The sequence below is a fragment of the Podarcis liolepis genome (assembly GCF_965112155.1).
Source record: "Podarcis liolepis genome assembly, chromosome: 1".
In the NCBI taxonomy this organism is placed as follows: domain Eukaryota; kingdom Metazoa; phylum Chordata; class Lepidosauria; order Squamata; family Lacertidae; genus Podarcis; species Podarcis liolepis.
Window position 1 is genome coordinate 218,787 of NC_139554.1, and position 27,827 is coordinate 246,613.

Genomic DNA, 27,827 nt, shown 5'->3' on the forward strand with positions numbered 1-27,827 from the left:
TGGGTTCCCCTCTGGGGTGTGTGTGTGTGTGTGTGTGTGTGTGTGTGTGTGTTGTGGCAGTTGCTGGAATGGGTTTCCTTGAATATTGGGGTATCTCCCCCTTGATTGCAATGCCAGCTGCCGCAAAGGTCAAAGGCCCACCAGCTCCCCCTGTTGCTCCTGCAATGCGACCTCTTTAGAACCCTGCATTTCTCTGTCTGGCCTTCTGAACCCCACCTCCCTTCCTTCCCATCTGGCCAGGGAATGAGGCTAACAGAGGCTTTTGAACTCCACTTTCTTCCCTCTGAACTGGCCTCTACTTTTATGTCCCTCCTGTAAACTGTCCATTGTTAGTATCAGCTTGAAAAGATGATGGCACTTTGCTGGCGTTTCACAAACAGGAGGTCGTGACACCAGTTTAACTCAAAGAGTTTGTTTCTTGATAATGGTGAGACTTTCTTAACAGGGTCCTCAGATCTTTCTTTGTTTCGCTGAACAAGTTTCCCTGGACACAAGCTGGGGAGAACCTGGGAAAATTAGGGGACAATTAACGGGCCAATTCCACGTGGTCTAGTCAGAGCTAAGCCCTACTGAGTCCTTACTTAGACATGTGCATTGTGTTTGTGTGTGTGTGTAGGGTTGCAGTTTCCCATAAGGGGCATCTGGTCAGCCAGTGAAAAGAGGATGCTTCTGGCCTGATCCAGCTGGCTCTTCTGATGGCCTTATTGTAAATCATAATGCCCTGAGGACTGTCCTTCTGAAAATCGGCTGCCCAGATAAATTTGTGAACATCCTTTGGCTCCTCCATGATAATATGACAGCAACAGTTGCAGATAACAATGGCTCTCAAAGTGGATTATTCACAGTGGGATCAGGTGCTAAACAGGGTTGTGTTATTTCCCCAGCTCTATTTATTATTTTCATTGCCATGATCCTACACTTTGTTGAAGGGAAACTCCCCACCAGAGTAGAAATCATATATCAAACAGATGGAAAGCTCTTTAATCTGAGCAGGCTGAAAGCAAAGAGTAAGGTGACCATAACTTCCGTCATAGAGCTTCAGTATGCTGAGGACAACGTAGCGTGCGCATGCTCAGAGGATGACCTCCAAACCATCCTAAATATCTTCACAGAAGCTTACAGAAAGCTTGGCCGGTCGCTCAACATCCAGAAAACCAAAGTGCTGCACCAACAAGCACAAAACAACCCCTCTATAGAGCCACAAATCGAACTTAATGGTGTAACGTTGGAAAATGTTGATCACTTCTCCTACCTGGGCAGTTATCTTTCCACAAGGGCTGACATTGATGCTGAAATCCAGCATCGCCTGAGCTCTGCGAGTGCAGCTTCCTCACAATTGAAGTGCAGAGTGCTTGAGGACATTTGCAGGGAAACCAAAATGATTGTTTACAAAGCTATTGTACTACCAACCTTACTGTCTGCTTGTGAAACATGGACTAATTACCGGTATAAATGCCATCTCCAACTCCTCGAAAGATTCCATCAACAGTGTCTCTGAAAATTTTTACACATCACTTGGGAAGACAAGTGAACTAATGCCAGTGTACTGGAAGAAGCAAAGATCAACAGTGCTGAAGCAATGATTCTTCAACATCAACTTTGTTGGACTGGTCATGTTGTGCGGATGCCTGATTGTTGTCTTCCAAAGCAGCTACTCTTTTCTGAACTTAAAAATGGAAAGCGTAATGCTGGTGGTCAACAAAAGAGGTTTAAAGATGCTTTCAAGGCAAATCTAAAAAAATGTAGTATAAACACTGACAACTGGGAAACACTGGCCTGCAAGCATTACAATTGGAGAACAGCCTTTACCAAAAGCGTCATGGGCTTTGAAGATGCTCAAACTCAGGATGCAAGGGAGAAACGTGCTAAGAAGAAGGCACGCTTGGCAAATCCACACCGTGATCAACTCCTGCCCGGAAACCAATGTCCCCATTGTGGAAGGACGTGTGGATTCAGACTTGGCCTCCACAGTCACTTACGGACTCACTTTTAAAACTGTGTTCATGGAGGACAATCTTACTCCGCTATGAAAGATTGACAAAGAAGTTCTTAAGGGTAGAGTCCTCGGCACACTTAATGGAGGGGAAAGCCTCTTGCACCTGCAGACTCCAGAAGCCCCTGCCGCCCCCCTCCCCCAACCAGGGACCTGAGCAGAAGCTCCACAAGCTCCTTCCCACCCGGCATGGGACAAAGTCTTGCCCACCACCCAAAACATTCATTGAAAGGGACATGTTTAAATTTCCCAGTGCATTATTTGACCATGCTCTTTTGCCATGTCATTTTACAGCCGCCTTGGTATCTGTTGCTTCAGCGTAAGCTCCTTGCTCCCCAGGTCACCTGGGATGGCTGAGGAAGAATCCTACATCATACAGGACCAGCGTGAATCAAAGTCGGCTTTGCCCCCCTTTCGGAAGAAATCCTCTTTTCAATAGAGCAGCAACTGCCTGGCACCGCCTAGCTAATTAGAGGCCAGTGTTAATGGGAGGAAACGGGTTTCAATCACTTTGAGAGCAGGGAGCAAATGCTCAGAACTTAATTACATATCTTTTTACCTTGAAGAAAATGTAGTTTAGCCAAGCTGGGGGAGGAATGAAATGACCTGCTTTGTACTCAAATATATAATTGATTGCCTGAAATAATACCTATCCTCAAAGACACTTGCTGGGTGTCTCCTCCTGCCCTGCTGTGACCTTGCAGGAAGACTTGTGGTTTGTTTGTTTGTTTGTTTGTTTGTTGCGTTTATATCCTGCCTTTTTCTCCAGGGAGCTCCCAGATCCGTGGTTCTTCTCCCCCTCCTCACTTAATCCCCCAAACAGCCCTGTGAAGTAGGCTAGACTGAGAGACAGTAACTGGCCGCAAGGTCACCCAGAGAACTTCATGGCCTAGAGGGGGATTTGAACCCTGGGCTCCCAGGTCACAGTCCAGTACTCCAACCACTACACCACACTGCCACTCTCAGTGAGGGAGGTGGCCCTTCTCCATGGTGACACTTACTCTGTAGCACGAGAAACCACCACCCCATGATAAAGTGGGTGCAAAAAGTGGTGTTTTTCTGTTGTTTATTAAAAATGGACCTTTTGCTCTGCAAGGAGTGAACCGTCAGGTAGCAACTGCAAAGTTAAATCTGCAGCTGCAAGAGAGCGGAGCTGCCCTTTTCCCTCAGCAGAAAGTGAGACCCTCGTTCCTTCTTCCCTTTTGGACCACAGAGGAAATGCTGGAATTTACAGGCGGCTTCACACAGGAATCAGAGCAGCGGCCATCACCGCTTCTGCAGTGTCCAGCAGCCCCCTGAGTGGCCTTTCCTGATGGACCACCATTATCCCTTGGGGTCCAAGGCAGCTTCCAGGAGAGAAGAGGACAAAGAGACTCTAAGCTCAAGACAAATGGGTCTGGCCTCCCTGGGCAGCAGTGCCTGGGACTGGCCTCTGGTAATTGCTTTAATAAATTACATCCTCTGCAAGCGCCATTCAGTCGCTGCCACCACCACATGTGTTTCTCCTGGATAAGTTCTCTCACCCCAGTAGCCAAGACAGCTCTGGGTTGCTTCTCTGACCCAGAATATGCTCGTGCTCTGAGCCAGGTGGGCAAAAGCCACAGTTAGAATCATAGAATCATAGAGTTGGAAGAGACCACAAGGGCCATCGAGTCCAACCCCCTGCCAAGCAGGAAACACCATCAGAGCACTCCTGACATATGGTTGTCAAGTTCTTCTATAGTGTTATGAGTTTGTGGATGCTAGAAAGCCTGAATTCCTGGGTCTAGTAGGAGTTAGAATTTAATTAAGGCTAGGTGTTAAATCTGGGCCTCAGACTAATGTGTATTAAGCAAGACCCTGTGTATTAGACTGTGTGCTAGACAATGCCAATCCCTTGGAATCAGCAAGTGTTGAAAGCTACTTGAGCAAAACAAGGCTCGCTTCCTCTGAGGTGATTGCCTGGGACATTGAGCCACCAGGAGAACAATAGAGCAAAGATGAGGTGGCAAATAGGTTGGGCCCCTTTCCCTTCATAGATAAAGCCAGAAGCAATGGGATTTCGAACCTCTGGATTCTCCTGCTGCTCTGAGGATTTCACCACCCAAAGGACCTTTGATCACCACTGTCATCCACCTCCCTCCAGGGCCTCTTTGGAGAATGAGCTTGGGAGAGGTTTGCTTTCTGGAGAGACCCCCCTTCCCTCCCTCGTGTGCCAGGCTCAGGGCCAGAGCACAGAGTCTTCCCCTTTCCAGGCCTTGATATGATTTTGTGCTAGGCTCTGTGACTAGAGGAGGTGATTTCTTCTGGAATTAGGTTGGTAGCCTGATTTTTGGTGACTGATAGTGGCCTCCCCACTGGTGCAACTGAAAGGGTGGGATATGTAAGAGAAAGGAAAGGAGGAAAGAAATACTTTAAACAGAGGCAGTGGAGGCTAGTTGAGAAATTCCCCGGAGTTCCTCCTCCATCACCAGTGTCTCTCCGAATGAACAAATAGGGCAAGAAAAGAGGTTGCTCTGTGCCATAGAATGAATGGGTGGCCAAGGATTTCAGTGGCTGATTTCAATGGTGGGGTGAGGGGGGACTTCTTGGTTTGTGGGTTTTTTATTTGCTGTTGTTTTTACTATGCATTTTTTTATGTTGTGAACCACCCTGAGAACCACGGATGAATGGCAGTATACAATTTAAATAAATAAACAACTATGACTTACGGTAGTTGGAGACAGCCAATAAAAACCAATAACAAGAGCAAAAAATAACAAGCCATGAGAGGAATCTCAGGACAGGGATGAAGACAGAGTATTCCACACAGCATGTAGTTAAACTATGGAACCCATTGCCAAAAGATATCCTAGTCAAGGTCAATGGCTAGAGTGGCTTGAGAGGGGCTGGAGGGTCTCTCATTGGGGCAGCCGGCTGATCACTGCAGGAACCAGGAGGTGGGAGTCAGTGCGCCCCCAACCTGGTCTAGCCTGGCCCCTGGCCTGATCCAGCTGCTACTTTGGGGCCCTACTAAAAAAAGGGGAAAATATCATTCCAAGGTTTAAGAAGGTTTAATTTTTCTAGAAGAATATGCAACCGTGTCCCAATCGCTTCCAGAGATAATGTAAACATGGTGATTTTTAACTCTGCTGAAATTGTTATTTGCGTTCTTACACAAGTGAGACCGGGGAAGGATAATTACTATATAAAATATTCTCTCCTACATATCTCAATCCACTCAACACTTAAGATCTACCAAGTGCAAGAAAGTTCCTCTTCACTGGGCAGCCTTTGGGCTCGATCCCCATGGCTGCTCTGCTACTCAGGAGCTGGTGCTTGGAAGGCTTTCCAGAGAACAAGCCTGGCCTGCAATTTCAAAGGAAGTACTAAGAACACAAGAAGAGGCCTGCAGCTGAATCAGGCCCATGACCCCCCCCCCGGTCCAGCCTCCTGTTCTCACAGGGGCCACTCAGATGCCTCAGTGGGAAACCTGAAAGCAGGATGCAAGCGCAAGATCCCTCTCTCTCCTGTGGCGTCATAAGCACAGCTGCCTCTGACCATGGAGGCAGAGGCCATCAATGGTTAGTAGCCATCAATGGGCCTCTCCTAATAATGACAAAATGGAGGCAATTTTAGCATAACGATGTTGCCGTGAAATATGCCTTCTGGCAGGGAAGGAGACCCACAGCCCCCACTGCCCCGGCTGGGTTTTGCCTCAGCTGCTGCCCTCTTCAGGTTCAGGTTTAATTGGAGGCCGGTGGAGTTGAGCAAGGCCCTCCCAACGTGATGGGATTGTTGCGCCGTCCCTTAATAGCTGGTGCCAGGCTTTTCGCGGTTAATTGAGACAGATCTGGAGAGAAGGGGCCTTTCTTCATCTTGTCAAAGATAAATACGTGTCACAAGCTGAGAGAAGCTTCTGAGCTGCCATCCATCATCTTCCTTTTCACTCTGTACTAAATGACTCCCTGCAAGAGCATTAAAGGGCACCGAGGTCTGAATGCACAGAACGGGGCAGAAGGAGGCAGGAGCATTCTTCCTCCATCTCTGCTCTTCCGGCTGCCTCTCTCCCTCTCCCGGGAACCGCAGCCAGTCCTGCGCCCAGGAAGATGTTGACAAGGAGTGCAGAGAAGGGAGACTGAGATGAGCGGAGCCTTTGGAGGGAGGATGGAGGGAGTTGGTCTGTTTAGCCTGCAGAAGAGAAGACAGGGGAAATATTGGGGTGTTGCCTGTCACCCCAGACTATGAGCAGGGATTCCAGCTGCTTAGCCAGGATTTGCTTTCCTTGGAATGAGGGACAGAGGAGACTGTGGTGTCTTTAGGAGAGATGGTTTATTTACACATCTCTCACAGCACTAACACCCCAAGAGGGTCTTTCTTCTCCCAAAGCCACATTGGATTCCAGCAGAAATCAGGCTTGGCTCTGGCGCGTGACTTCCTGCAGCTTGCTTCTTGCTTCCAGCTCACAAACCTGAACTCTCACCCGCCTTGTCTAACTACCAGCGAGGTGAGGGAGGGGAGCCCACACATTGGGTTTCTGGCCCTTCCTTTGTTACCTTAATTGAGGCAAGGAAGGAAGGGCTACCCGTATATTATCCATATAACCAGTTATCAATAATCAATATATTCAATATATATTCATATATGCTTACACGAATCAAGGATTACAGTACTTTATAAATCCACTTGAATCAAAAGGGAAGCTGTGCTGCAAACTGCTTGAAACAGCAAGTTAGGAACCGACCTTTCCCCTAGAAACATCTGTGCACCCCGGACAAAGACATGAATCAGAGAGTCTGGTACAAATTCCCCATCAGAAACAGGCTAAATTAATCCACAGAACAGGAAGAGCAAAACCACAAAATGTCCAAGCTCCCTGTCCTGTCATAACTAGGGGAAAGGTTAGACTGAGCGTCACTGGGAGCATTGGAAAGCGGAACTGGAACCCTGTGCTTGACCAGTGCTATACCAGTAGCTAAGAGCGTGACAACTGCTTGCTGATTGGCTGATATTTTTGCTGACCAAGTATGAGTCCTTCATGATTGTCTTATGATCTATGATTTGCTGTGATTTGCTCAGGTATAAAGACCCCTGTATTTCTGTCAATCGGGGTCCCAGTTCTTTGGAAGAGATTCCAACTGGGTCCTTATTGCCTGGCAATAAACTTCACCTTCTTATTCTCCATTGCTGCGTCTGTCTGATCCTTATCTTGCAACATTATGACCCCTACTTCCATTACCAAGATTGTCTGGCTATTCCAGCAACTGGATCCTTGTTGGATCCAGGAATTAGAAGGGACTCAGGTATAGGACCTAACCCCCTCCCTGCAAACTCATGACAAGAGCCACCTTCAGTTCTCTGAAGGGCTGTATGGAAGATGGAACAAGCTTCTTTTCTTCTGGGCTGGAGGGGAGGACCAGAACTAGTGGCTTTAAGTATCCTGACTAAACATCAGAAAGAACTTTCTAATGGTAAGAGCTGTTCCACAGTGGAACGGATTCTCTCGGGAAGTTGTGAACTTTCCTTCCGTGGAGGTTTCCAAGCAGAGGTTGGGTGGCCATCTGTCCTGGATGCTTTCACTGAGATTCCTGCATTGCAGGGGGCTGGACTAGATGGTCCTTGAGGTCCCTTTCAGCTCTACAAATCCGATGATTCTATGACCTGAGCTGTCAGGAAATCCAGACAGCATCTAAGCTGTTTCTCTAGTCCTTTTGCACAGGTGTGTGTAAATAGCTCTCTCGTGCCCTGGTCTTCTTCTTCTTAAAAGAACTGGCAGATGTGATCTCAGAACCACTGGCAGTCATCTTTGAGAATTCCTGGAGAACAGGCGAAGTCCCGGCAGACTGGAGGAGGGCAAATGTTGTCCCTATTTTCAAAAAGGGGAAAAGAGAGGACCCAAATAATTACCGCCCAGTCAGTCTGACATCAATACCAGGGAAGATTCTGGAGCAGATCATTAAGCAAACAGTCTGTGAGCACCTAGAAAGGAATGCTGTGATCACCAATAGTCAGCATGGATTTCTGAAAAATAAGTCATGTCAGACTAACCTGATCTCGTTTTTTGACAGAATTACAAGCCTGGTAGATGAAGGGAACGCAGTGGATGTAGCCTACCTTGATTTCAGCAAGGCATTTGACAAGGTGCCCCATGATATTCTTGTAAAGAAGCTGGTAAAATGCGGTCTTGACTATGCTACCACTCAGTGGATTTGTAACTGGCTGACTGACCGAACCCAAAGGGTGCTCATCAATGGTTCCTCTTCATCCTGGAGAAGAGTGACTAGTGGGGTGCCACAGGGTTCTGTCTTGGGCCCGGTCTTATTCAACATCTTTATCAACGACTTGGATGATGGACTCAAGGGCATCCTGATCAAATTTGCAGATGACACCAAACTGGGAGGGGTGGCTAACACCCCAGAGGACAGGATCACACTTCAAAACGACCTTGACAGATTAGAGAACTGGGCCAAAACAAACAAGATGAATTTTAACAGGGAGAAATGTAAAGTATTGCACTTGGGCAAAAAAAATGAGAGGCACAAATACAAGATGGGTGACACCTGGCTTGAGAGCAGTACATGTGAAAAGGATCTAGGAGTCTTGGTTGACCACAAACTTGACATGAGCCAACAGTGTGACGCGGCAGCTAAAAAAGCCAATGCAATTCTGGGCTGCATCAATAGGAGTATAGCATCTAGATCAAGGGAAGTAATAGTGCCACTGTATTCTGCTCTGGTCATACCTCACCTGGAGTACTGTGTCCAGTTCTGGGCACCACAATTCAAGAAGGACACTGACAAACTGGAACGTGTCCAGAGGAGGGCAACCAAAATGGTCAAAGGCCTGGAAACGATGCCTTAAGAGGAACGGCTAAGGGAGCTGGGCATGTTTAGCCTGGAGAAGAGGAGGTTAAGGGGTGATATGATAGCCATGTTCAAATATATAAAAGGATGTCACATAGAGGAGGGAGAAAGGTTGTTTTCTGCTGCTCCAGAGAAGCGGACACGGAGCAATGGATCCAAACTACAAGAAAGAAGATTCCACCTAAACATTAGGAAGAACTTCCTGACAGTAAGAGCTGTTTGACAGTGGAATTTGCTGCCAAGGAGTGTGGTGGAGTCTCCTACTTTGGAGGTCTTTAAGCAGAGGCTTGACAACCATATGTCAGGAGTGCTCTGATGGTGTTTCCTGCCTGGCAGGGGGTTGGACTCGATGGCCCTGTGGTCTCTTCCAACTCTATGATTCTATGATTCTATGATTCTATGATTCCTCCTCCTCCTCTCGCCCCGTCTTCTGCACACTGGGGGAAGGGCATCAGAAACCATTAAAATTTCATTTGCATATATTTCTGGAAATGTGAAAGGACTGAACTTGTTACCTTGCTCTGCATTATCTCCTTCTTGCAGGCAGAGGCAGGAGGATGGCAGGAGCTGCCTCCGGCGCTTGCTCAGCTGGGAAACCCTGCTGGGAGCCGGAGGGGGACATCAGCGGGGGTGGGTGGGTGGGTGGGTGTTCCCACCCCCACCCCCACCCCCAAGTAGACAGGAGGAGGAGGAGGGAGGCGGGGACTTCTCTCAAATTCAGAAGATGGTTTTCTTTCTTTTTTGTAAAGAACTTTCTCTTTTGCTTTTAAGCAGCGAATACAATATCAAAACATCTCAATTTGTACATTTGCAAACTGAGAAAAATATAGACTAGAAAAAGAATCAACCCAGAAATATTGAATATGGAGGAACCATCGAGTGTCTAGCAGTGTGTGCTGACGCTAAACATAAATATTCACATGAAAGAGAGGAGGGGAGAGACACCTCCATCAAATATATCTTATTGAATTAACCATGTGAACACTGGATACAGGTTTAGACTGTATGAATCATCATTGACTGTATTGAAACAAGTTGTACCATATCATAAGGAATTGGGAGGTCCTGGATGTTCTTTCCTTGGAGGTTTTCAAGCAGAGGTTGGAGGGCCATCTGTCCTGGATGCTTGAGTTGAGATTCCTGCATTGCAGGGGATTGGACAGGATGACCCTTGGGGTCCCTTCCGTCTCTATGATTCTATGAGGCAGGGCAGAGACGTCTCCTTCAGCCGCTGGAGCAGAGCAGGAGCCTCTTTCTCCAGATCTCCCCAAGGGAAGCATCAGGCACTCCAAATGATTTTGCTGGTAACATTTTTGAAAAGTGCAACCCTTATTTGTGTTGCGTAGCTGTATATAAAGCCTTTCTCTCCCAGCAGCTGTTTCTGGGCTGCTTGACGCGTCTTTCCCAGATGCTGCCTGAGCCCTTTGGCTGGTTGGCACATTTGCCAGGCGCCAGCAGAGCCACCTTGCAAAGGAAAACATTGGCACCGCCTGCCAGAAGACAGCTGTGGCAAAGGTGAGGGGAAGCAGATGCTTTCTGAGCAAGAGTCGGCAACGAACACGGAGGAACAACTGCGCTCTGCTCTCTCCTCACCCAGAAAGGCGACTGGCTGGGCAAAACCAAAGATTTGTAGAATCATAGCGTTGGAAGGGCCCTCCCAGGGTCATCTAGTCCAACCCCCTGCAGTGCAGGATTCACAGCTAAAGGATCACAGAGCTCTTTGACAGTGGAATTTGCTGCCCAGGAGTGTGGTGGAGTCTCCTTCTTTGGAGGTCTTTAAGCAGAGGCTTGACAACCATATGTCAGGAGTGCTCTGATGGTGTTTCCTGCTTGGCAGGGGGTTGGACTCGATGGCCCTTGTGGTCTCTGCCAACTCTATGATTCTATCCCTGACAGATGGCCCCCAACCTCTGCTTGAAAACAGCCAAAAAGCAGTGTGTGTGGTTGTAAATATGATCAAAAACACTTGGTGGAATTGCAAAGCATATGAATCAAATAAACCGGATTCAGAAAGTGTGGGCAGGTGAGGATTATAGGAAACGCTGGGATGGGAGCATCTCAGGGATGTTTTACTGGATGGCTCTTCTGGCATTCTTATGTTCATCATGAGAAGTCTCCGCCCAGGGCAAGTGTGAACTGGGGGGCTCCCTTTTGATACCCCCAGATTCTCCAATGATTGGGAGTTCTGGGCATTAATCCTTCTGTAACCAGAAGGGGAGGGAAATCTGATTAAGGGCCTGCGAAGCCGTTGTGACTGCTACTAACAGGAAGTTGCCAGAAGAAAAGAGATGATGAATTAAAGGCTTCTTCAAACTTCGTTGAGCACAAACCTTAATTAAAGGGGACCAGAGATGATTCCTCACACGCTGGAAGGAGAGGCTGCCAAGGCACGTGCCCCGTGTGTACCGTGGCATTATTACAAGCCCATCTCGGAGGGGGCAGGAAATCAGGGCAATTCACTTGTCAGAGAAATGCCCCCCCAGGGGCTGCCTGTCAATCTCAGCTAGAGACCCCCTCCCTCCCTCCCTCCCTCCTGGGGCTCCAAAATATTGAAAGGCCAGGCAGAGGAAACAGGGAGCAGGTGAAATGGCTGAGACCTCAGATGGCTTTCTTGTGTTTTCTCTTTTTGCTTTCTGGTGACGTTTCTTCATTTATTGATTGACTGTACAGGATTTCTTGTCCTCCTCCTCTTCCTTTTACTGGAATGTGACCCACGCTGAGAGAATTTGTGATGACAGGTGGGATATTAATCTTACAAGGAAATGGCTTGTTGTGAGTCCTGAAGCAGCCAAGGCGTGGGCCGCTAGAGGAGATCTGCCAGAAGAGCCCGCTGGATCAGGCCTGCCTCGTCCACAGCATCAGAGCAGCTCCCTCCTGGGCTTCCAGCCACTGGCCTTCAGAAACATGGCTGCCTCCTCCTGTGGAGTGCAGAGCATGGCCTTCAAAGCTCGTAGCCATTGATAGACCTCTCCTCAAGCCATCCTATGATGTGGGGTCTCCACCTTTGCCCTACCTAGAGTTTCAACTCAAGACCCCAAGTGGCCTCTTGCCCTCAGAGACCCCCCAGACCTTGATGGACTTCTTACTAGTACTCAGGTATCTCCTTGGTGAAAGGGAAATGTTTACTAGCTAAGCCATGTCCACATGGAGGGTGTCAGGGGTGACCACACGGGTGGCGCTGTGGTCTCAACCACCGAGACTCTTGGGCTTGCCGATCGGAAGGTTGGTGGTTCCAATCCCCATGACGGAGTGAGCTCCCACTGCTCTGTCCCAGCTCCTGCCAACCTAGCAGTTTGAAAGCACACTGGTGCAAGTAGATTAATAGGCATCTGTGGTGGGAAGGTAAACGGCGTTTCCGTGCACTCTGGTTTCTGTCACGGTTTCTGTTGTGCCAAAAGCGGTTCAGTCATGCTGGCCACAAGATCTGTGGACAAACGCCGGCTCCCTTGGCCTGAAAGCGAGATGAGCGCTGCAACTCCATAGTCGCCTTTGACTGGACTTCACCACCCAGGGGTCCTTTACCGTTACCTTTTACATGGAAGGTGTTGGGGGGGATGTTCTCCTTACTAAGCGCTGTGGGGAAGGGCTCTCTGCACATGCTCTTTGCCTCCATTTGGCATACTGTGGCGTGATGGAAGGGGGCTCTTGAGACCTTTGTCCTGCCCCCCAACCTTTTCTCTCCCTCCTCCATTTGCCTCCCTGTTCCCCCCAGAGTCCGTCTCCCCAGCACCACCTCAGGATCTTTCCTGATGATGCATGTATATAGTTGAGGGGAAAGGGACCCAATTACCGGTTTTACAGAATTGGTTGTTTTTCCTCCAGATTGGAATTTCCGCTCACTCTGTACCAGCCAATTCATTCTCAGATGTTTTCCCCGGGGGGGAAACTTGTACCAGAGATTGAAATTTCAGGTTTTGGAAAATGAAAGAAATTGCAGGGGGCGAGGTTTATTTATTTATTATATGCAGAGCCATTCTCAGTGTGAGCTGCAGCAGAAGTGGCAAATCTCTCCCCCCCCCCAAACCCACGAAGGGCAGGACTTCTGCAGGAGAAACCTGGATGGGGGGGCTGCTAGTCCCTCCCAGTCCTGCCCTGGCCAGAGTGTCTGTGGCAGTCCACCTCCATTGCTGCATGATTCCTGCGTTGCTGGAGGTTGGGCTAGATGACCGCTTGGGTGCCTTCCGGCTCTACAGTTCTGGCTCTGTGCAATGGCTCCTCTCATGAGAAAAGGAGCGCATGGGCCCACCCGGGAGAGAGCCAGGCCGGGCAGCTCTTGCCCAGTGAGCCTCTTTCCCAAGACAAGCGGCTTCCTGTGCCCGGCCTGCAGGATCCCGCAAAGGTCCCCCCAGAAGCCGCGGGAAGGGAGGTCCATTTCCTCCTGGGAAGCGTCTTTTCAGAGAGATGAAGAGCTGGCACTCAGCATCCTGCACCTCCAGACTGCATTATGCACCCCTTTGTCTGCTCCCTCCCTGTCTAAGGCTTTTGTAACAGTTCTTTTCACTTGACAGGCGTCCTTGGTGGCAGCGCAGAAGATTGTTCATCCAACCAGCATTTCCTGGAGATGCGTCAGCCTGGGAGGCGCACAAGAAGCTGGCAGAGCGATGGGCCCCTCGGCTCACCTCCTCCCAAGGGGCTCCTCTGCTGGGTGCAGGACAGGGCCAGCTGGTGGGAGATTTAGGAGCCAATCCTAACAATGCATATTCTTGCTAGTTCGCATGAGAAGGGAATGCGGCCACAGAGCTGCAGTAGAAATGTCCTGGGTGGAGAGGGCTCTGTGTGATGTCATTTCCCTCCTCTCCTGGGAGGGAAGAAACAAATAGTAATTCCCCTTCGTCCCCTCTTTCTCTTCGACCAGCCATGCGGGAGGATGGAGGGCCGATTGCTCCAGGTCAGGCACATGCCTGAGATCGATTCTGCTGCAAACATAAGTATTTTGCCTGCATAGTTTTACTGCTGCTGTAGCTGAGAACCCATGCGAGACTATGAGTAAGTAAATCGCATTATAAACTGACTTACCAGTCTGTTGTCAAACTCTTTGTTAAGTGAGGTAAAGTAAAAAAAAGGTAAAGGTAAAGGACCCCTGGACTGTTAAGTCCAGTCAATGGCGACTACGGGGTTGTGACACTCACCTCGTTTTCAGGCTGAGGGAGCCGGCGTTTGTCCACAGACAGCTTTCCGGGTCATGTGGCCAGCAGGACTAAACTGCTTCTGGCACAACAGGACACCATGACAGAAACCTGAGCGCATGGAAACGCCGTTTACCTTCACGCTGGAGCAGTACCTATTTATCTACTTGCATTGGCATGCTAGGTTGGCAGGAGCTGGGACAGAGCAACAATTTGACCCACCAGCTTTCTGATCAGCAAGCCCAAGAGGCTCAGTGGTTTAGATCACAGTGCCACCCGCATCCTGTATTAAGTGAGGTAAGAAAAGCGGGGGGGGGGGGGGACTAGCTTGCTTTTCAGCTGGACCTATTTAAAAGAAGGCTTCATAGTCTATGTTTTGATTTTGCGGGTAAGGGTGGGACTTTAAACTCAGCGCACACACGTGAGTGCCTGGAGGGATAAACTGCAATTAAACTCTCCTACCTATTAAAACCCATCTCAGGCTTCTGCTGGACCCGGGTGCAGGACTCCAGCTAGCTGCAACTGGTGGCCACTGAGCACAGGGCGGCAGGAAGGGAGGGGAGCAAGCCACCCTTGTCCTCTCACGCAGAATCAGGAAGGGGCACCAAGGGTCATCCAGTCCAACCGCAGCAATGCAGGAACCACAGCTGGAGAATCCTGGACGGGCGGCCATCCAGCCTCTGGGGCTGCAGCTGCCATCACTTTGTCGAGATCTGAGGGGGGAACTCTTCCATCTCAGTAATTCCCAAACACTCCGATAATGGGCAGCTGTGAAAGTTGTGCACAAACCAATCAATCTTCCAGATGGATACAAGCCAGGCAAAGTGTCACATAGCAGCTGATGAAATGAAAATGACCAAAGAGGAAAAGGAAGGGGGCTCCCAGAGCCAGCCGAGCAAAGGACCAAAACACCCAAAGCCTCAGCCTCTGAGTGTATTTTTCAGAGAGAAGGTTTTCTCTGTGTTTAAAAGATGCCCACAAACCCCACAATTTGGCGTTTCAAGAGTGCGCCCTTTGTTAAATTGGAAGGGATGCTTTGGGATGCTGTCTCTCTCTGGCCCTGATCCTTTGGCAGGAGCAGCTCACAGGAGGAGGAGGAAGAGGCAGGACCAGAGGAGCAGGAGCAGCTCCTCTCTCAAGGAGCGACTCACTTTGGGATTTCTCCACTCTCAGCAGCTGGAAATGGCAACAGAAGCAGCCAGATTTTCACTCTCAGAAATCCTCACTGGGCCGACATTTGTGGCCCACCCCTTTTCCTCCTTGGAGGAGAGGGATGTTGGTGGCTACTGACTGCAATGGCTCTGCCAGTTGCTGGAAACGACCAGAGTGGAGAAAGCTCCTGTGGTCGGATCCTGCTTGGCATCGTGGGCGCTGGTTGCTGATCCTCCATTCCTTGGCCTCAAAGGATTCTGGGCTGTATATTCTGTGCCTTTTGAAGGAGTGTTGCTAATCCTCCTCTCCCCCCCCCCCCCGAGATCTGTTCACTTGTCAATGAGGGGGGGGCACGAGGGAGGGGGCTTCTTTAAGTGAAGGGTATTAATATGTTTTTATGCGATTCTCTTTCTAAGCACAGATTAGTGGGTTTATCAGCATATAATTCTCTCTCTGCTGGATAAGCCTCGCGCAGAAAGGTTGCTCATGAAGCAATTAGCACAGCTTAATTTGATGGTGTATTTGAGAAAGGGAAACAATAGATAAACTCAGAAAGAGGAAAAGAACTTGTGCAAAAGTTTTTTTTTTAAAAGGTGTTTCAAAGGCCTGGTTGGAGCAGCTGCTTTGCCGCCACCTGCTTGCTGTGACAGAGTTCGTAAGTCAGAAAATGGCCATGGAAGTGGAGAATTGTAGAGCTGGAAGGGGCCCCAAGGGTCATCTAGTCCAACCCCCTGCAATGCAGGAATCTCAGCTAAAGACACCATCCAACTTCTGTTTCAGAACCTCCAAGGAGTCTGTGTCAGCTTTACTCCCCTGCCCAGCATTTGCAAGTCTGTTACTTGCTAGAGTTTCCAACATTAAAAGTTGTGAGCATTTCAGTGTATGACTGGATGTTCAGTGCGTCCCTTTGACACATTTCTTATGCCTTTTTCTCCCCCCTCCCCTCTCAATATGGCGGCACTTCCTGTTCTTATGAAAACAAGATCCAGGCCACTTAAATGCCCCTAACAAAGTCATGGGTGGGTGAGAGGAAGGGGAGGGGCGCCAAGGGGTCCCTGGAGCTCATAGGAGTCAACTCCTAGGGGACAAGGTCCCTCTGCCCTCCCATAAAATATTTGAGGAGGCCGCCCCTCCAAATTGATGGGCGTTCCCATTCAAATGGTGTGTGTGCCATCATCAAAATGTTTATTCGGCTTTACGCCCATCATATAACACAACAACAAAACAAATCAAAACAAATCAAATCAAATAAAACAGCGGACTCGTACAAGCCACAAGCAGTACAACACAGTTCTCAACTCAGAAGGACAGATATTAATCATTCACAAGAAAAGTTTAAAAATTAAGATTAAAAAAAAAAATTAGGCACTACACTAAAATCAATATCTGATGTAATTATAGAAAATTCTTATAGCTATCAATAATCAGCTAACATTCCATTCCGTCTCTTGTACGATAGGACAGCTGTTAGGAATTTAGCAACCTGTAGGGTAATATAAGGATCCACATCTTGAAGAACCCAGGCCAGCTGTGGGTCTACTGATTTGTCAGCCATAGGCTGGATTATGGAGTTTAGTATACTAGCACGGGCTGAACTGTACAAAGGGCAGATAAACATAACATGATGTAGAGATTCAGATGTTTTCATTTCACACGCACACATTGAAGGGACTCGGCCCTTAGTAAATCTATGTCTCAGCACGTTTGTTGGAAAGACATTAAACCTAGCTCTAATGAAGGCATATCGGTGAGACGCGGCCGTAAGCGATGTTAAGTAGGACGGAGTGCGGTAGATAGGGGTTATGCCGAAATTTAACGGTGAGCAGACTCCACCACCAGCTACGAAATTTTGGTATAGCTCCACATCGTCCAGCCTTTGATTTATACACCTTTTTGCCACATTTAGATCCAGTTTGAGCAATTCAGTGGGCGAGATCTCATAGGACAGCAATTTGGCATGGATTTTTCCTGACCACAAATTGGTGAAGTCATCTCGCCACATGCATTGAATGAGATAGTGGTTCGGGAGTTAGTGTGTGTGCCAGGTGATCAATTAGGCAGGGTGGGGCTTACCTGCCCTCCCCCCATATTTTATTCAAGTTGGCACCATTGCAGGCCTAAGAACCTCATCCATGTTTTTAAACAGAGGCCAAATGGCCACCTCTCAGGCAGTCATTAGCTGAGATTCCTGCATTGCAGGGCTTGGACTGGATGACCCGGTGGGTTCCCTCCCAGCTCTACAACCCTATGAGTGTGTGTTTCTCATAGGCAGGCAGCAATCACAGATATGGCTGCCACAACTGAGCCCTGCCTCCTCCTCCTCCTCCTCTCGAAATCTCACGGCCCATGCGGTGAACAAGACCTCTTCCTGCAGCACCTCCCTGCGTGTGGAATTGCCTTGGCTAATGGTGGCATTTCCCTGCCAGCGCAGGCCTGCGTGGAGCAGCCAAGGCTTCCGCTGAGAAAACGGTCTCCAGCATCAAAAGGCAGTTACGGGGGACGTGAGCAGATTGACTCTCCGGCTCTCGCATTTGGAAGCGGAGGAGCAAAGCGGAGCTCATTCGAGAGCATCTGCTCCCTCACAGCTGGAAGGAAAGCAGGGCGAGGGGAGGAGAAGCCGCTTCAGGGCTGCCGTTTGAAAGAGGGGCTCTCCGGAGAAGGAGAGAGAAAAGTCAGGGCGGGGGGAGAAGGAAGGGGCTGAGGAAGAGAGAGTGTTGGCCGGGATGAGAGGCCATCTTTGTGGCTTCCTTTGAAGGTTGGATGATGATGATGAGGAGGAGGAGGATGGAAAATAGGAATGGAGAGAGTTGCTTCTGCTGCACTCAGGTCCTGCTTGCGAGATTCCCATAATAGGCACCTGGTCGGCCACTATAAGAACAGGATGCTGGACTAGATGGGCTCCCTTGGGTCTGACCCACAGCCAGGCTCTCCTAACACTCTAACATCAACTTTGTTGGACTGGCCATGTTGTGTGGATGCCTGATGATTGTCTTCCAAAGCAACTACTCTATTAAAAATGGAAAGCATAATGCTGGTGGTCAACAAAAAAGATTCAAAGACTCTCTCAAGGCAAACCTTAAAAAATGTAGTATAAACACCGACAACTGGGAAACACCTGCCTGCGAGTGCTTCAGTTGGAGAACAGCCTTTACCAAAGGTGTCCTGGGCTTTGAAGACACTCAAGCTCAGAACGAAAGGGAGAAACGTGCTAGGAGGAAGGCATGCTTGGCAAACCCTCACTGTCATTAACTCCCACCCGGAAACCAAATTCCTCCAAGGAAGGAGAGTCGGCCACGTTCCATGGGAATCCATTCCACCCTCAAACAGCTCTTGTCACCAGAAAATTCTTCCTAAGGTTTAGTCCTGTTATGAGAATTATAATGTCTAAGATGTAAAATAAATGTACCAGGCAAACACACAAACCAACCAACCAACCAACCAACCAACCAACCAACCAACCAACCAACCGCATGTCTGAAACAGTACAGGAAAAAGTCCTGAAACCATTTTGTCTCTCCCAAATTGACTTTAAATGTTTCTCTGCAATGACAAAGGAAATGGAAAAACCTCCCCATTGTATCTGTGCTCACAGATCCTGTCTTAAGGGCCTGTTTGTGTATGAATAGGGTGAGCCTGTGACCTGGATTCAGGAACTATTTACCATCACAAAGGAATCGCCAGACTGCCCAAATAATGTAATCAGTGATCATTCTCAGGTAACCTGGCAGACAGGTTTTCTGCTGTAGACCACCTCTTCTGTGATGTATGTATGGGGGGGTGGTGGTGGTGGTGGGGGTGGTGGTGGTCTTGAGCTAGAGGGTGGCAATTTTAAAAAGTCTATATAAGGGCTTGCACACCTGTGTTCTGTGTTTTCTCCTCCCTCCTGTGTGTGGTGAGCCGAGGACCCTGTTGCAACAGTTCAAGAAAGACCAGGCTTACTAGCTGCTTTGCTTCTCAAGATTCTCTGGTTGACCTCTGTTATTTTCTCCTACCGATAGAGAACCCACTTAAGGACTCTATATGGGCTCTTGGGTACCCCATAAAGGACAGGGAGCAGGGTTTTTTCTTCTTATAACAGTCCAAATCTCCTTTCCTGTCATTTGAATCCATCAGTTCAGGTCAGAGCTCTGGAGCAGCAGAAAATAAGCTTGCTCCATCTCCCATGTGACAGCCCTTTGGATATCTGAAGACGGCCATCGTGTCACCTCCCAGTCTTCTCTCCAGATGGAACACCCCAAACTCCCTCAAGTGTTCCCCATAAGAAGTGGGGCAGAGTTCCTGCTCTTGTGCTCAGGTCCTGCTTGCAGACATCCCAAAATGGGCATCTGGTTGGCCACTGTAAGAACAGATGCTGGATCCCATGGACTTCTTTGGGCCTGATCCTGCTGCCAGGTCTATTATGCCTATTGATATTTATGCTAAATCTAGAAAGTGAATTGTTTATACAATGGCTACTTCCTCCTCCTCCTCCTCCTCTTATCCACAATGGGCTCTCTTGTTCTGCTGTTTTCCTGTTCCAGGAAACGGAGAGTTAAAACGCTTTTTGAATCCCAAACCAAATGTTAAATGAAGGCCTATGAATCTCCAATATATGCTTTTCTGTGCTTCTTTTCCACTAAATACCCAAATAAACAATAACACATATTAATACACATAGAATACAAGAACACAAAAATGTCAGGCGTGCAGTTTCTTAAAATTACACACCCCAGATCTCTTACAAGGCCTCTGAGAAGGAAGAGTAGATCTGGTCCCCCAAAGCGGCCCCTCCAAGAGCCTCTTCGCTCACTTGGCTGCTTGTGACCAGGATCAGGGGCTCCCCAGACCCAGATGGCGAAGGCCAGAGGAAGGGCTGGAAAGGACCAGAGATGGAGGGAAGACTTTTTTTTTTAAAAAAACAACAAAAATCACTATGTAAAAAGACCTTCTGGGCAGGCAGGTAAGAAGAATCCAGAGTTCATGGCTCTGCAAATAATGGGCAGATAAAATTTTATGTATTCTGTATTCTGTTCTTTATAGTTTATCAGCTGCTTCGAGAGCACTGCTGCCATCATCGTTATTTTTTCATTAATGAAATAAATTTCATTAATGAAAACAACAGCAGCAAAACACAGAGGGCTTGTCAGACATCAAAGGCAGAGTTACAGGCTCATTTTGAGATAAGGCTGCCTCTGGATCCCCACACTGAGCCGGCATCTCCCAAGAGTCACGTGAAACTGCCTCTGCCGGGTGTCCTTCCCAAAGTGTCAAATCATTAATTAAATGATTGGTTTAAAATATGCATCATATAGCCCACCCTTTCTCTGAAGAACTCAGAGCCAGAAACAGTAAGAGACATTTGGAGTATACCATAAGACCATAAATGCGGAATAAAGTCCATATTTCAAACCACCATAAAACTGCAGAACATCTCCAAGTTCCAACTTCAAAAAGCTTGAGGAAATCGCCATGCTTTAAACTGGCGCCTAAATGTTGGTGCCAGCCAAATTTCAGAGGATTGGGAGCCTCGCAACTGAGGCATCACCCCTGAGAAGGCCCTGCCTGGTGTCAACATGTAGCTCCTGGTAGCAGAATGATTCAGAGGATCTTCTTGGCAGATCTTAATTCTCAGGCATGGAGAGATCTGCAAGCATTTAGACCCCAGGTCATCCAGGGCTTCACAAATCATCAATGAAATCTTGAATCAGAAATGTATTGACAGTGAGGAATGTTTGAGGGAGCTGGGTATGTTTAGCCTGCAGAGAAGACTCAAGGTTCACACACACTTTTGCTGTCACATGGAAGAGTCACCAAGCTTGTTTTCTCCTGTTTTCTGGGGGGAAGGAGCTGGAGCCATGGCTTCAAGGTCTAAGAAGGGAGATTCTGACTCAACATCAGGACGGACTTTCTGACGGCAAGAGCTGTTTGATGGTTGAGTGGATTTCCTTGGAAGGTGGTGGACTTCCCTTCCTTGGAGGTTTTTCAGTAGAGGTTGGATGACCATCAGTCAGGGATTCTTTAGTTATGCATTACAGAAGTTGGACTAGATGAGCCTTGGAGTTCCTTTCCAGCTCTATGAGTCTTTGCTGGATCCCAGAAATCCTGGTCTCTGCATGGAAGGAGAGTGGGAGGAAATGGAGGCAGACTCTCCTTCCAGCTTCCTAAACACCACTTTCTATTTCATTATGTTGCCTTAAGACAACTCAGTGGTTGGCTAGTGCTTTGTGATTGACATTCTGTTCAAGGTTTCTTGAGCTACATCTTGCTGAGGGATCTTGGCAAGACCCAGAGCCCACCTTGCCTGAAGGAGCCATTCCCTTCTGCCTTCCCCCTATGTCTGCCATCTTCCTTCCCCTCAATGGAAAAACTGAACCAGTTGCTGTCGGCTGTTGAATGAGCTGGGGGAGCTCAGGCACCGCAGGGCTCTCCTGCTTCTTGGGAAATGAAGGAGGAATCCTCCTAGGTTTCTTCTCTAGGCGAGGGATCCACCATCACCTGTTGGTTCCTTGTCTGGGACCTTGCAGCCATGGAGCTCAGGGTGCCAGCCCCCACCTCCACTGCAAATGCACTGTGTGGCCTCAGGTATGCATCTCTGCCTCAGTTCCCCCTCTGCAAAGTGGTAGACGTCATTGTGACAATAAAAGAGAACTTTTGGTGAGGAAACAGAGACGGTAATTGCATTCTGTCTCCACGAAGGGTCATTGTAGCTCAGCAGCTGAACAGCTTCTTGGCATTTAGAAGGTCCAAGGGTTGATTCCAACATCTCCAGAAAGGTCTGGGAGAGACTCCTGCCCTGAAACCCTGGGCAGTTGTTGCCTGCTAGTCTAGACAACCCCAACCCTAACTCCCTGCTCTGGAAAGGTTCCTGAGACCAGAACTCTGATCCCCCCATGAAGGGCTGTTGCATGGAAGATGGAGCCAGCTTGTTTCCTGCTGCTGCTCCAGAGAGGAGGACCCGAACCCATGGCTTCAAATGGCAAGAAAGGAGATTCTGTTTAAACATTAAGAACTTTCTGATGGTAAGAGCTATTCAATGGTGGAAGAGACTCCTTCAGAAGGGGCTGGATTCTGATTCTGTAGCAGGTAGTATCGAGACCTGCTGAATAGAGCTTCCTTGTAGAGTAGCAGTATATCTGTGTGGCTTCTCCTGTTTCCACGCCCTTTTTGTGGCCTTTGCAGAGGCCTCTGGCTGGCTGGCTCTTGCTGCTGGGAGCAGCTCTGGTGGGACTTCATGGTGGTGTGAGGGGCCTGGCTAGCCTAGTGGGATCTAGCTGAGCAGTCTCTTCTCTGCGTAGAAGCTGGTTGTGGTGGTAGCTGAGGAGACTGAAGATGAGGAAGAGCTCCCTGATGGCAAGAGCTGTTCAACAGCGGATGACCTTGGAAGGTGGTGAACTCTTGTTCCACGGAGTGGTTGGAAGGCCACCTGCCAGGGATACTTTAGCTGCGCATTGCAAGGGGGTTGAGCTAGATGACCCTTGGGGTCCCTTCCAACTTGCCAATTCTATGATTCTGTGATAACTACCTAATGTGACTGGAGGGTCCTAGAAGGAAGCTTTTTCCAGCACCCCCTTCTCTGGCTATGGGAAGCGTAAAATGCATCTTACTTTCATCTTCTTTAAAATCACCCCACCCAAGGTGACTGTTTTATTCTCATGCCTCCAGTCAAGTGAGTGCATTTTGACATTTCATAAAAAAACCGAAGCATCAGAAAAGGCTGCCTTTTAAATTTCTCCATCGTTCCCCAAGAAGCTCTGCCTTTCAGCCTTCACATGACCTCTGGCGGAGGAAGAGGGGGGTGGAGGGAGCGCACTGCCCCCGGCACCACGATCCCGGTGGGATGCCATCACGGCTGCCCCGTCACTGTGCGCCATGCCCCCGCAGGCAGCGCACCATGCCCCCGGGATGCGTGCCAGCCACACCCCTGCCTGCTCCCTGCCCCTGGTGCCAGAGCATGAAGTTCTGCAACATGACCCAGGTAAAGGTAAAGGTAAAGGACCCCTGGATGGTTCAGTCCAGTCAAAGGTGACTACGGGGTTGTGGCACTCATCTCACTTTCAGGCCGAGGGAGCTGGCATTTGTCCACAGACAGCTTTCCAGGTCATGTGGCCAGCAGGACTAAACTGTTTCTGGTGCAACAGGACACCATGACAGAAGCCAGAGCGCACAGAAACGCCATTTACCTTCCTGCTGCAGTGGTACCTATTTATCTACTTGCACTTTGACGTGCTTTCGAACTGCTAGGTTGACAGGAGCTGGGACAGAACAGCGGGAGCTCACCCTGTCATGGGGATTTGAACCGCCAACCTTCTGATCGGCAAGCCCAAGAGGCTCAGTGGGAACTAGCTCTGTGTACATGACCCAACAACAGATTCGCAAATGGAATTTAGTGTGAACCTTTGGAATGTCAGGCCTTCCGGATCTCACAAAAGCGTTCCGACCTTGATGGTGTGGGTGTTTGTAGGGAGCACTTTATCCAGCTTATAGGACCCAAAGGGCCTTTTAAAATTTAGCCTCTGTGCTCTTAAGACTAACCAAACCTGTGTTTCACCATTAAACGATGTCATTTTATTCACTGTGCTTGAGGTCGTATTATAGAAACGCAGAAATACAGGAGGCTTTTTATTGCTCCTGTTTTAGCTGTGTAAACAAACACATAAACTGTGATTTCGGCTTTTACCTGGCCAAGTATTTCCTTTGGCAGAATGCTGGAACTGGAGCAGCTTCTGGCATCAATTTCCCTGGGAAATAATAATAATATTATTTTAAAAATATATATTTATACCCCGCTTTTCCCCCTGATGGGACTCAAGGCAGCTTACAGATAAAAACAAGAACTAACTGCTAAAAACATTTTAAAAATCATTAAAATAAAATTAAACATTGATAGAATTTAAAACCATATACATATATAAAATCTGTTTAAAACGTATTTATAATTACAATAAAAGCAGCAGGGCACTAGCCCTTTCATTAAAAGCTGTCATTTCCCAAAAGCCTCTTGGAACAAGGACAGCAAGGAGCCAGTCTCACTTCTCCAGGCAGGGAGGTCCAAAGTTGTTTGGGAGCAGCCACCACAGAGAAGAGCCTCTCTCATGTCCCCTCCAAACTTCCTTGTGAGGGTGGTAGGACTGAGAGAAGGGCCAAGCCAGAGATCTCAGAGCCCAGCTGGGCTCCTATGGTGAAAGAGGGTCTTTTGCTTGGACCTAAGCAATATAGGGCTTTATAGGTCATAACCAGCCCTTTGAATTCTGCCTGGAAAGAGTCCAGGACTCAGCAGAGCTGCCCTCAGCCTCTGGCATCTGGGAATGACTTGGGACATTGGCTCAGTCTTTCTGAAATACACCTTCCCCCCCGGAAGGGCTCTGTGGCTTAAAGTGACTCATTTCCAATTCCAGGGGCCAACAGACGCCTGGGGGAAACCTGCAAGGAGGTCACAAGAGCAACTCTCCCCTCTTGTGGTTTCCAGCAACTGGTATTGAGAAGCACTGCTGCCTCGGACTGCGGAGGCAGAGCAGCGACATTGTGGCTGATGACGACGACAATTTATTACTTGCACCCCACTCAACTGGCTGGGTTGCCCCGGCCACTCTGGGCAGAAGCCATCGATAGCCCTCTCTTCTTCGATGATTTTTTCCTAATCCTCTTTTTAAGCCATCCCAGTTGGAGGCAATAATTGTCACCTGTGGCAGTGAGTTCCGTAGTTTAACTGAAGAGCCCTTTCTTTCATATGTCCTAAATCTTCCAACGCTCATCTTCCTGGGATGTCCAGGAGTTCCAGTGCTGGGCAAGACAAGAGGGAGAAAAACTTTTCTGCACCCCCTTTCTCCATGTGGGGCATCATTTTACAAGCTTCTGTCATCATGCCCTCTGGTTGTGGGGCTGCGAAGGCCAGTGCCAGCCCCAGTCAGGGGCTGGAGGGGAGCCCTGTGCCACTGCTCAGACTCACCTGAAATGCAGCCCTGATCTAGCCAGGAGCTGACCCGGGCCCTGATCCCCCTCCTTGCTCATTCTGGCAGCACCCTGATAGCTTCCTCTCCTTTCATTCACATTCTTAATCTATGTTTTTTAATTACATAGCATTATTAATTGCATTTGTCTGCCAGCTGCTCCAGGACGATGAGTCACTCGGCGCTGATGAATTGTTTGCCACATCCAGCAAAGGGCCGTGCGGCTTCTTACAGCCATCTGAGGAGCCCGGCTTCAGATCTCGATACGCCGTATCAATCGCGACATGTGGCTGCTGCGTGCGGGGCTGGCAATTAGCAGGAAGGCTCAGAAGAACAAAAGCGCAGGTCTCCGTTCCTCAAGCAGCAGCGGCAGCTGGAGTCTTGCTCAGATTAGCAGGAGGGTGCTCCAAATATTTAGCACTTTCCAGCTACAAAGTAAATAACAAGAAGTAATTGCAGGAGGAAAAAGAAGCCTCTCCCTCAACTGCTCTGCCTTTGCTTCTGCAAAAGTGAGCTCAGCCCACTTGCGGAATCTTTGTCGACAGAAGCTGCAAACTTTCAGCCAGGGAAATCTCGCAGAAATCGGAAGATCAGACCCAGGCATGGACCCTCCAGCACGAAGAGCTGTTTGATTCTGGAAGGTGATGGACTCTCCTTCCAGGGAGGCTTTTAAGCAGAGGTTGGAGGGTCCTCTGTCCTGGATGCTCCAGCTGAGATTCCTGCTTTGCAGGGGGTTGGACTGGATGGCCCCTGGAGGTCTCTTCCGACTCTACAATTCACAGACTCATAGAATCATATTCTACAACTCTGTTATTTTTGTTCATGACAAACACCCCATTTTTTCAGTTTGTCCTCATGGGATTTGCCCTCTAGGCACTTTAAAGCATCTATGTCCTGAAGGAGGCTGTATGATAATCCCGACTTCAAAAGAGAAAGAGTTCTATTTGAGCACAAGTACCGCCAACTCTGATTCCTTCTCCCCTTTTACTGAGCATAGATGTGCAGTTCCAGGCTGAAAACAGACAAGCCTGGTGTTCTTCCTTCCCCAGATTTTCCTGCCCCCTAAAGCTTCTCAGGCTGGGATGTTTGGATAAAAGCTCTGAGGGGGAGATTCATGACGGTCACTTCACCAGCATTGCAATGTCAACAAGCGACGGAGATGGAGAGAAATTTATCCCAGGGATGTTGCGGCCCCCAGAACGATTTTGCAGAGGCATAGTGGAGCACCCCTCTTTAGAAATATATATGGCAGCAGTTAAACTCTTAAATTCAATTATTGTATGCATATTAGCCATCCTGAGCAATAAAGGAAAGAAGTACCCATCCAGACAAAGTGATTTACAGTAAGGGGTTGGCTGTGACCAGGACACTCACAATATTCCCAAGCCATAATGCCGCATAAATCACCCTTTGCAAGCCTTTGCTTCCAGCTTTTCACGAGTATTTATTATTTCATCTACATATAAAGTGCCCATCTCACAACAATATCTGGAGCTTAGTTGTTTCCATAAATAAAAGGGGAAAGCAGAGTGCCCAAAGGGACCAGGAGAAAGAGGAGGTGGGGAGGGAGTAGCTCCTTACTGCCTACAAGATGGTATCATAGAATCAGGACTGTAGAGTTGGAAGGGAACCCAGGGACAATCTAGTCCAACCCCCTAAAATACAGGAGTAACAACTCAAGCACCTCAGACATTTCTACAAGAATGATCCAGGAAACTCACAGAGGAAGCCGGAGTTCCCAGAGATCTCTTGACCGCAGGACAAGGACCGAAGAAGGTGGCAGGACTTTGAGGTTCTCTGTTGCACAGAGGCATCCCCAATCATGACCCAGTGGAACTGGAATTGGAAGCCGCACAGTTATTTCACCCAGCCTGGCCACCTGCATCTATGCCACAAGCAACGTTTCATCTCAGATGAGGGAAGCCAAGCCTGATGAGGAGCGGTTGAGGGAAGTTGGTGGGTTTAGCCTGGAGAAGAGGAGACAGAGGAGAGCCATCTTCAAATATTTGAAGGTCTATCACATGTCGGATGGAACAAACTTGTTTTCTCCTGCTCTGGAGGGTAGGGCTTGAACCAATGGCAAGAAAGGAGATTCTGACTAAACATCAGGAAGAACTTTCTGAGAGCAAGACTTGTTCGACAGTGGAATGGACTCTCTCAGAAGGTGAAGGATGCTCCTCCACTGGAGATTTTCAAACAGAAGATGGATGTCCATCTCTTGGGGATCCTTGAGCAGCCATTCCTGAATTGCAGGTGGTTGGGCTAGATGATCCTTGGGGCCCCTCCCAACTCTATGATTCTAAGAAGACCCACAGGCCAACCCAAGAGGGGCCTGGCTCTCTTGTGACCCTTGTGGCTTGCAGACCACTCGCTGAGACAGCTGCACCTCATGCAGGGCTTTGCGAGCTGAGGCTCCTCTCTGTGAGTGGGGATGTGGCCAATGGGGGCAGGAGACAGCCAAGGAAGAGGAGGGACCCTCTGGAGTAGCCTCCACTGGGAAGTCCTCACTCTACGATTATATGATGCTGGAATGTGGTGGCCTCTCCTTCCATGAAGGTTTTCAAACAGAGGTTGGACGGCCATCTGTCAGGGATCCTTTAGCTGTGATTCCTGCATCGCAGCGGCTTGGACTACACGGCCCTTAGGGCCCTTTCTAACTCTATCGATCTATCAAAATAAAAAAATTCCTTCCAGTAGCACCTTAAAGACCAACTAAGTTAGTTCTAGGTATGAGCTTTCGTGTGCATGCACACTTCTTCTATCGATCTATGATTTTGTGAATTTCAAGGGAGCTCAAGAGACTTTTGCT